This window comes from Lathyrus oleraceus, chromosome 2 (assembly GCF_024323335.1).
Source record: "Lathyrus oleraceus cultivar Zhongwan6 chromosome 2, CAAS_Psat_ZW6_1.0, whole genome shotgun sequence".
NCBI classification, from domain to species: Eukaryota; Viridiplantae; Streptophyta; class Magnoliopsida; order Fabales; family Fabaceae; genus Lathyrus; species Lathyrus oleraceus.
The window spans coordinates 447,267,275-447,277,334 of NC_066580.1; positions in this window are offsets into that span (position 1 = coordinate 447,267,275).

Genomic DNA, 10,060 nt, shown 5'->3' on the forward strand with positions numbered 1-10,060 from the left:
GATGCGCAAACCTGCTTGCAACTAAGCTGCTATGTTGAAGAGACTGGCCGCTTTTGGTATCGGATGGAGTTGGGCGGCGGTAGCTTCGGAGCGGAGGAGCGGCCTTCAGGGTTTCTTCACTCGGAACTCTCTAAAGTAGCCTCCAGGGTTTCCGTGCCAGGGTTTCCGTCCGTCTTCCTCTGTGTCCTCCGTTTTCCTCCTCTTTCATGACTGAAACTTGGCTATTTATAGTGATTGTGATGACCTAATGGGCTCAGAATGAAGCCCAGAAATTCTGCTGTTCGCAAGCTTCGCTAGGCGAAGGAGTTGCTCGCCTAGCGAGCAAGCTAGTTTGGGCTTTTACTGGATCTGGTGCTTCGCTGGGGCGAGTGTCATAACGAGGGGTTCGCTAGGCGAAGGAACTGCTCGCCTAGCGAGCAAGCTAGTTTGGGCCATTTTCTGGATTGGGCCTGTTGTGAGCTGGGCTTTTGTTCCTTTAAGATCAGTGTCTTGCAGAATAAGTCGGAGTGCCTTGAAAAATGCCTTGTAATATCAACGGGCAAATTTTGGGGGTATGACAGCTGCCCCTGTTCAATATTCTTGAACCGAAAGAGTAGAATGGTATGTGCACCATTCGTGGTCTGGAGGTGGAAGATTATTGAACACTAAAATGCCCCAAAAATTTGCGCTTGTCAACCAGGAGCTAGTCTTGACGGAGATGGGCTTAAAGATGCCATCCAGGGAATTTGATGATGAGAACTTCAGAGTGCGTCGTACATTAGACGACATCTGAAGACATGGATGTCGTACCGAGTCATACGATAGACCGTATAGTGAGTCATCCATTATGCTGTCGACTTCGCTGGGGGGGTCAGAGTGTGTTACACGCTGCTGGGGATAAGGGATCAGAATGGATCATATGCTAGACCGTATCTGAATACCAGAGTGAGTTGTTCATCAGGCGGATGACTTTGCCGAGGATGAAAAATCAGAATGGATCGTACGCTTGATCGTCTCTGAGTTGCAAAATGAGACCTCCATTAAGCGGGTGATTTCACTGGGGATAGAAGATCAGACCGGATCGTATGCTAGATCGTATCTGAGTTGAAGATCCAAATGGGTCTTATGCTAGACCGTATTGGAGTTGCAGGATGAGCCGTCCGTTAGGCTGTGTCTGATGATGATAGGGGGTAGTCGTACGCTAGACTACACTTCAGAAATGTACCGTACACTAGGTAGCATCTGAGGAGACGAAGGTCTAACTGGGTCGTACATTAGACCGTATCTGAGCAGAATGAGCCGTCCATTAGGCTGAATCTGATGATAAAAGGGGGTAGTCATATGCTAGACTACACTTCAGAAATGTACCGTACACTAGGTAGCATCTGAGGAGATGAAGGTCTAACTGGGTCGTACATTAGACCGTATCTGAGCAGAATGAGCCGTCCATTAGGCTGAATCTGATGATAAAAGGGGGTAGTCATATGCTAGACTACACTTCAGAAATGTACCGTACACTAGGTAGCATCTGAGGAGATGAAGGTCTAACTGGGTCGTACATTAGACCGTATCTGAGCAGAATGAGCCGTCCATTAGGCTGAATCTGATGATAAAAGGGGGTAGTCATATGCTAGACTACACTTCAGAAATGTACCGTACACTAGGTAGCATCTGAGGAGATGAAGGTCTAACTGGGTCGTACATTAGACCGTATCTGAGCAGAATGAGCCGTCCATTAGGCTGAATCTGATGATAAAAGGGGGTAGTCGTATGCTAGACTACACTTCAGAAATGTACCGTACACTAGGTAGCATCTGAGGAGATGAAGGTCTAACTGGGTCGTACATTAGACCGTATCTGAGCAGAATGAGCCGTCCATTAGGCTGAATCTGATGATAAAAGGGGGTAGTCGTATGCTAGACTACACTTCAGAAATGTACCGTACACTAGGTAGCATCTGAGGAGATGAAGGTCTAACTGGGTCGTACATTAGACCGTGTCTGAGCAGAATGAGCCGTCCATTAGGCTGAATCTGATGATAAAAGGGGGTAGTCGTATGCTAGACTATACTTCAGAAATGTACCGTACACTAGGTAGCATCTGAGGAGATGAAGGTCTAACTGGGTCGTACATTAGACCGTGTCTGAGTTGTTGAAGGTCAGAATGGATCATACATTAGATCGTCTCTGAGTTGAAGGAGTCATATGTTGAGCTGAATCAGAATGAACCGTGCGCTAGGCTATATCTGATAGTATTTGTTGTGCTGTATTTGCGATAAATGTCTGGGATGGGCTTATAGATTCCATCGTTAGGAGGGTGTCAGAATGAATGTTGACATGGAGCATATCTGAAAGATGTATCTGAAGAAGAAAGTAGTCGTATGCTAGACTACACCTCGGAATGTGCCGTACGCTAGGTAGTATCAGAGGATTTGAAGGTCAGAATGGATCATACATTAGATCATCTCTGAGTTGAAGGAGTCACATGTTGAGCTGAATCAGAATGAACCGTGCGCTAGGCTATATCTGATAGTATTTGTTGTGTTTGCAGCAACTGTCTTGAATGTAATCAATAGGAGTATCTGTTTGACTGGATCTTTACTTTGACTGTATCAGGAGGACGATTAACCTGAAAAATAAAGTCAGCTTCATGCTATGTCATGATGCATGAGATGTTTTATGTTTCTGAAACTAAATGCGAACAATGTATGCAGGCGTATGCTGTGAAATGATGTAATGAGTGAATTATGCGTCTGAAATAAATGCGAACATTGTATGCATGTATATGTTATGCAATGATGTAATGAATGCACTATGTGTCTGAAACGTTCTTCCAGGGGACTCTACTGGGGAAATAAATCTCAGTCTGCTGGTCGGAGATATTTGTATTGATGATCCTTCCTTAGCCGGGGGATACTTGATTTATGTCTGACGATGGAAACACTCAACAGAGCCTGGCTAGGGGTAGAAGAGATGACCAATTTGTCTAGTGATGCCAATTTCTTCTGGGGAATAACTGGCGTTGTCGGGGAATCGAATTAGCAACGGATTCATTGGGGAAGCGTGATTAGACCTTCTCCTCGATCCTGAAGTCGTGTAGTAATTGCTATTACTATTCTAGGCATGCATTTTTGGTAAACATTGATCATATTCAGATGCATAAATCAATTCAAATTAAACCAATGGACGTTTACGCAAACAAAACAGAAAAGTAAAAACGAAATCATCTTTTTGGAAATAAAATTGTATTGATTTGAAAGAGGGCCCGTAAACAGGCAATTTGTGCACAAGGAGACAGAAATCCTAGTAAGAGGAAATTGTCAGGAAAACAAAGAGAAAGCTATGCAGAAAAAGTCCTATCGATTCTAATTCCACTACTGTCATTATGTCTTCAAGCCTCTCATCTCCTGCTGTCGGATAGAAGTGATTAGCTTGTTCAGTCCTTTGAACTTGGGTGAAGCTGACTGGGAACAGGACATAGTCATACGCTTTACTCCCTAATTTTTGCTTGGACCGCCTTTTCAGGTTTTCAGTCCACCAGGATACCCTTTTTTGCCCAAGCCGCCTTTTCAGGTTTTCGACTTGCCGGGTGTACATTTTTTATATGTTTATCCCTAATTTTTGCCTAGGTACGTCGACCTAGCGGGTCTCTTTTACGCGTAGTATTTTTTTAACTATGTCCGCGTTCACAGGATGCGGGAAATCTTCGCCGTCCATTGTAGCAAGTATCATGGCTCCACCAGAGAATACCTTCTTAACTACAAATGGCCCTTCGTATGTGGGAGTCCATTTACCTCTGGGATCACCTTGCGGTAGAATGATACGCTTGATCACCAAGTCGCCAATTTGATATACCTGTCTCTTGACCTCTTTGTTAAATGCCTGGGTCATGCGCTTCTGATATATCTGCCCATGACAAACAGCCGCAAGTCCCTTTTCATCAATCAAATTTATCTGATCGAGTCGAGTTTGAATCCATTCATCCTCGTCTAAGTCTGCATCTTTCATAATTCTTAGAGAGGGCATCTGAATTTCCACTGGTAAAACGGCTTCCGTTCCATAGACTAAAGAGAAGGGAGTTGCCCCTGTCGAGGTGCGCACTGAAGTGCGATAACCATGGAGAGCAAAGGGTAACCTCTCATACCAGTCTTTGTATGTTACTGCTATCTTTTGTATGAGCTTCTGGACATTGTTAGCAGCCTCCACGGCGCCGTTCATCCTTGGCCGGTACGGAGAAGAGTTATGGTTTTTTTTTTTTTTTGAACTGCGTGCAGAGTTCAGTTTAGTACCATTATCAGTGATAACTCTTTCAGGAGACAACAGGTTTCTCGAATAGACATTTGATAGAATCCATCTTAGAAGTCAATAAAGTGGTATGATTCAACATATACTGTCTTAGTCGGCGAGCAGCCCAAGCCAAAGCACAACAAGCTTTCTCGAGCTGTGAGTATCTTGTTTCACAGTCGGTACCTTTTGCTAAGGCAGTAAATGGCATGCTCTTTTCGACCAGACTCGTCATGTTGCCCCAACACACACCTCATTGAATTTTCTAACACGGTCAAATACATGATTAGAGGTCTTCCTTCAACTGGTAGCATCAGAATTGGAGGTTCTTGGAGATACTTCTTGATTTTGTCAAAAGCTTCTCGGCATTCATCATTCCATACCATCTCTTGATTTTTTTCTCAGTAATTTGAAGATGGGTTTGCAGGTAGCAGTCAAGTGTGGGATGAATCGGGCACCGTGGTCCAGATTCACAATTTCGATCGATGCCTCATGCGGCTGAATAGTCCTTTCTTCTTGCGGTAGTCTGGCAAGTTCTCAGGTACTTCACAATCTTCCTCACTTCCATCTTCGGCTTGGTAGATCGGATTTTCAAAGTCATAATGGACAGTAGCAGAGTTATTACCAACAGGATCCAGAGTGGATATGGATCGGCAAATTGTTACGTGAGTGTGTGCAAGAAAACATAGCTTGTTTGAAAAAAAGACAGGAAAGATAAAGAGCGCAATATTTGAATGCAAAAAGTCCATTGATTTATTGAATATGAATATGCTTATGAAATGACAAACCCTTGAAAAATTAGCTATTATGCCCCGGGCATAGATACAATGCTCGAAGAAGTTCAATTGTAAAAAACTAAAAAGTTGCAACGCTAAAATAGGCAATAACAATTACTCCTGACTAAAGGAAATCGGGATAGTGTCTTCAGCCTTCCAATTATTGAGTCCGTCACCAATTGTTGGGAAAATCCAGCTATCCCAGTCACAATCGTTATCAGCATCTTCCACAGCATTGACAGTCTTGTAATGATTAGGCAGGGGGGCAGTGATGACATTAGGAGTCTCAGGCGGATCCAATTCAAATTCTCCGGCGTCGATCATATCCTGAATTTTATTCTTCAACGACCAACAATCGTTTGTATTATGCCCGGGGCTATCGGAGTGATACGCACACCTGGCGTTGGGATTATAACTAGGAGAAGTAGTGTTGGGTTTTGCAGGAGGATCTCTGAGGGTAATTAAATTTGCTTTTAGCATACCCTGCAGTGCTTGTGCTAAAGTCATATTGATCTTCGTAAACTGCCTTCTTCCCGGGTTAATGTGCCTCACAGATTTCTTGTCTTTTTTCTTCTCGAGCAAGAGAGCCTTCAGTTCTTCCTGCCCCTTGGATAAGTTCAAGATCATCTCCTGGAGTTGAGCATTCTGAGCATGGAGATCTTTGACAGTTTGTTCAAGGTCCATTTTTCTGCTTGGAGGAAAACCGTGAGAACATTGATCCCTTTAGAGTACCCGTTATGCAATGTTACGTTATGCTATGCGATGTATGAAATGTTTTCAAGGACTTTTGGAATTTAATTTTTTTTTTTTTTTTTTTTTACAAAATAGAGCAAAGTTAAATCCCTAAGTCCTCAAAATGGTTAGTTCAATGCCATGATGTTATGATGATGTTATGATGTTGTTATGATGTTATGATGTTAAGTAAATGACAAGCACAAGCAATTCACACAACCATCATTCCTAGGTTTTAAGGCTTGCATGAGTTCCATAGGTAAGTACCCTCCCCACTGAAGTTTGGTTGGTTCAACCTGTCCTAGAATAGTAACCGGGTTCTAGAAGGATCTCAGATCATCGACCTTTCTTTAAGTCCACTTCAGTGCAACGCCAAGTGGTTGACCAAAGCTTCCCTAAAGTCCAATCTCAAAGAGTGTAGTATCGAGTATCAACCAACCCCAGTCGGAACCGAAGTCAGTTATCTCACTACTTTCTAATGGCTAGGATGAGTCAATTAGGGTTCTAAAGGTCTGGTTAATGCTTTGATGACACCACGCGGAAGCCAAATTTTTCCTCAAGTAAACATGAGGAACATCAGGACATCCAAAGTGTCGCATTAACCGTAGCCATCATTTTGACCATTCCAGTATACGCCGGATAGTCGCGATGATCTTTTGCTACTTACCTAAGGTACACTAGATCCGGGTGTAGGATCTTTCACTCAACAATACCCTTAAAAGAAGGAACAGTTTAAAACATAAATGATTTTTAAGGTGACCTCTCTTTGTAAGTCCCCAGTAGAGTCGCCAGTTCTGTCATACGGTGAACTGACTTTGATGTGTTTTTTAATCGCAATGTCGCGGTTAGCAAGAGTCGCCACCGACTTTTCTTTTATCCCATAAGGAACGGTGGAAAAGAACAGGAAAGACCTTAATTTAGATTCTTAGGTTCGGGAGGTACATTATACAAAGGGAAGGTGTTAGCACCCTTTGTATCCATGGTTATCCATGGGCTCTTAATTGCTCAATCATTTATGTTTTTCTAGTTTGAAAAAGTGTTTGAGAAATGTGTAGGAAATGTTTTGAAAAGGAGAATTTAACTTTGTAATGATTCTTGTATGAATGTATACAAAGTGGTTATCTCGTTTAGTTTTGAAAATAGTTTAGAAAAATATAACTCGGCAATGATTCTAGTACGAATGTATGCCAAGTGGTGATTTTCTAAGATGTTTTGAAATGTGTGAGGTGTGAAAAGTATTTTAGGTTATGAATGAGCAATTTAAGGGTTATACCTATCCGAGGTCTTTCCGGGCATTTCCTATCCTTATGAGGGTAAAACTGTCCTTACTATTGAGAAGTAAGTAGTTTTATCCTTTGGATGTAAAAGGGTCATCGTAGGGTCATCGATTGGTCATTGAAGGCAACAGTTGTGAGGATACCTTAGCATTCGAAGGGACTATCATCATTTAATCGTAGGCTATACCGAAGGGTCATCGAGGGACAAAGGCAACATTCGAGGGACTATGATGATTTAACCGAAGGGTCTTTGCTAAGGGTATCCCCACATTCGCGGGACATGACCGTAATACCGTAGTCGTAGGGTAACAAAGAGAGGTCCAGGATCACTTATTTAAAGGCAATGTGTTGTAATTACTTAGATAGCCGTAATCAATTAGGTAATTAGGTCCATATTAAAATCAATACATTAAGATCAATTAAGCCATTAGGGTGGATCTTCGCCATGAAATGAATACATTAAAATCAATTGAGTAATTCGGGGTGAATCTCCATAAGGATCTCCCACACATAAAGTGGGATGCCTAGCCGGCCGTTTCCTCGGGAATATGTAAACCTTTGCACCATTCAACACACGGGTTAGAGCATCAAAGTAAAGTACAATTGAAAATTGCACTACAACACAACAGTCATAATCTCAGGCCAAATGATGCAGAATTATAATAAGTCTTGGTTAGATAGACATAAGGCATAATAGAAAAGAAACAAAGCAGCCACTGTCCCGTTCGCCTCTGCTTCGCCTGGCGAAGGCTCAGCGAATGCTCGCTACAGGCTCGCTTAGCGATGTGCTAGCGAGCGGCCACGGGTTTAGAGTTTGACAGCAGCATGACCTCCGAAAACCTGAACTTGTATGGCACTTGATTACAGGAATAACATGGACAAACATTCATGATATTCAAGCATATTTAAATTCGCATGTGAAATCAAATTACATATTCGAAACTTCCATCATGATGCTTTATGTATATAGAGATTACCGATTAAAAGCATAAAACAATAGTGATGCGCAAACCTGCTTGCAACTAAGCTGCTATGTTGAAGAGACTGACCGCTTTTGGTATCGGATGGAGTTGGGCGGCAGTAGCTTCGGAGCGGAGGAGCGGCCTTCAGGGTTTCTTCACTCGGAACTCTCTAAAGTAGCCTCCAGGGTTTCCGTGCCAGGGTTTCCGTCCGTCTTCCTCTGTGTCCTCCGTTTTCCTCCTCTTTCATGACTGAAACTTGGCTATTTATAGTGATTGTGATGACCTAATGGGCTCAGAATGAAGCCCAGAAATTCTGCTGTTCGCAAGCTTCGCTAGGCGAAGGAGTTGCTCGCCTAGCGAGCAAGCTAGTTTGGGCTTTTACTGGATCTGGTGCTTCGCAGGGGCGAGTGTCATAACGAGGGGTTCGCTAGGCGAAGGAACTGCTCGCCTAGCGAGCAAGCTAGTTTGGGCCATTTTCTGGATTAGGCCTGTTGTGAGCTGGGCTTTTGTTCCTTTAAGATCAGTGCCTTGCAGAATAAGTCGGAGTGCCTTGAAAAATGCCTTGTAATATCAACGGGCAGATTAAGATTACATAGTTCTCATGATTATGAGTTTCGTGGTTTGAGCTCTAGCTGAGTTTATTGATGGATGGTGATTTGGTGCGAGAGCACTCTTTCTGAAAATTTCTCTTTACATGATTGCTCTCTGATTGAGGTTTTTGAGTTGTTTGTATTCCTTTTTTTTAATCTTTTGTCTAGTAGTATTTCTATTTCTTAGCTTTTCTCGTGTCTTTTGTTGTGTTTTTCAAATATATATATATATATATATATATATATATATATATATATATATATATAATATATATATATATATATATATATATATATATATATATATATATATATATAAATAAAGTATTAGAAAGACATAGGCATCATAATTTTATAAAGATACTACCAACATATAATAATTGTTTATAATAATAAACTAGTTAAATACATATGCGTTTGTACGGATTAAAAGTATTATATGGAGATATTTATGTTTTCTTTTCCATGAATTTAACTGATTGTATCGTGTGTCGTTTCATGAACTATTCAAATCATATTTTCAACATTACATACAAATACAAATAAATGATAATCTAACATTAAATAACAACAAATTATCTTGAATATGAAAATAAATTGATTCTTCATCAATATTATAGTTTAAAATTTGAAATACATGATAATTAAGATTTTAGCCCTTTTACCATAAAGAACAACATTTATGTATGCTTTTTTTTAAAATCTAATTGGTTGTGTTTTGTTTCATTTCATGAAAAAAAATTTAATCACCCGTAAAAGTTTAAATTGCTCTGATGACTTATGTGAAATCCGCGCGGATATGAGATTTCAATTTTTACACAATTAAAAAATATTAATTGCTACAAAATTAATTCAAAAATTTATGATAATAATTGTTTACAAATTCAAAACTTGATAATATATAATTAAAGGCATTCTTTACAATATGTTTTTTAAAAACAATATTTATAAATTTTGTATTAAACTTATTAAAACACAATTTAGTATAGTATAATTCAATAAAAGTCGTATACGTATTTTGTATTAAACTTATTAAAAATATTATATGGAGATATTTTGTATTAAACTTATTAAAACACAATTTAGTTTAGTATAATTCAATAAAACACAATTTTGGATTAAAAATATTTTGAAATCTTTCTTTATCTCTCTATCTTTGTTTTTTGTTCTCGCTTATATCTTTCTATTTTTTAAACAATTGTCTGGATATCGAAAATTATAATTAGATCTCTAAATTAGAGTTTTTTATAATTAGATCTTTCCATGCAATTGAAAGATTTAATTATTAAAAATATATTAGTTAAGTGATTTAATTGCAATTTTTAATTTAAATTTATTTCAAAATTTCAAAATAGTTTCAGGAAGTACATAAAATGAAATCCTGAATAAATAAATATTTTTAGCTTAAATCTATTATCAACTAAATTTCATTATCGTATGCTAAGTCTCTGTAGGTGGTAT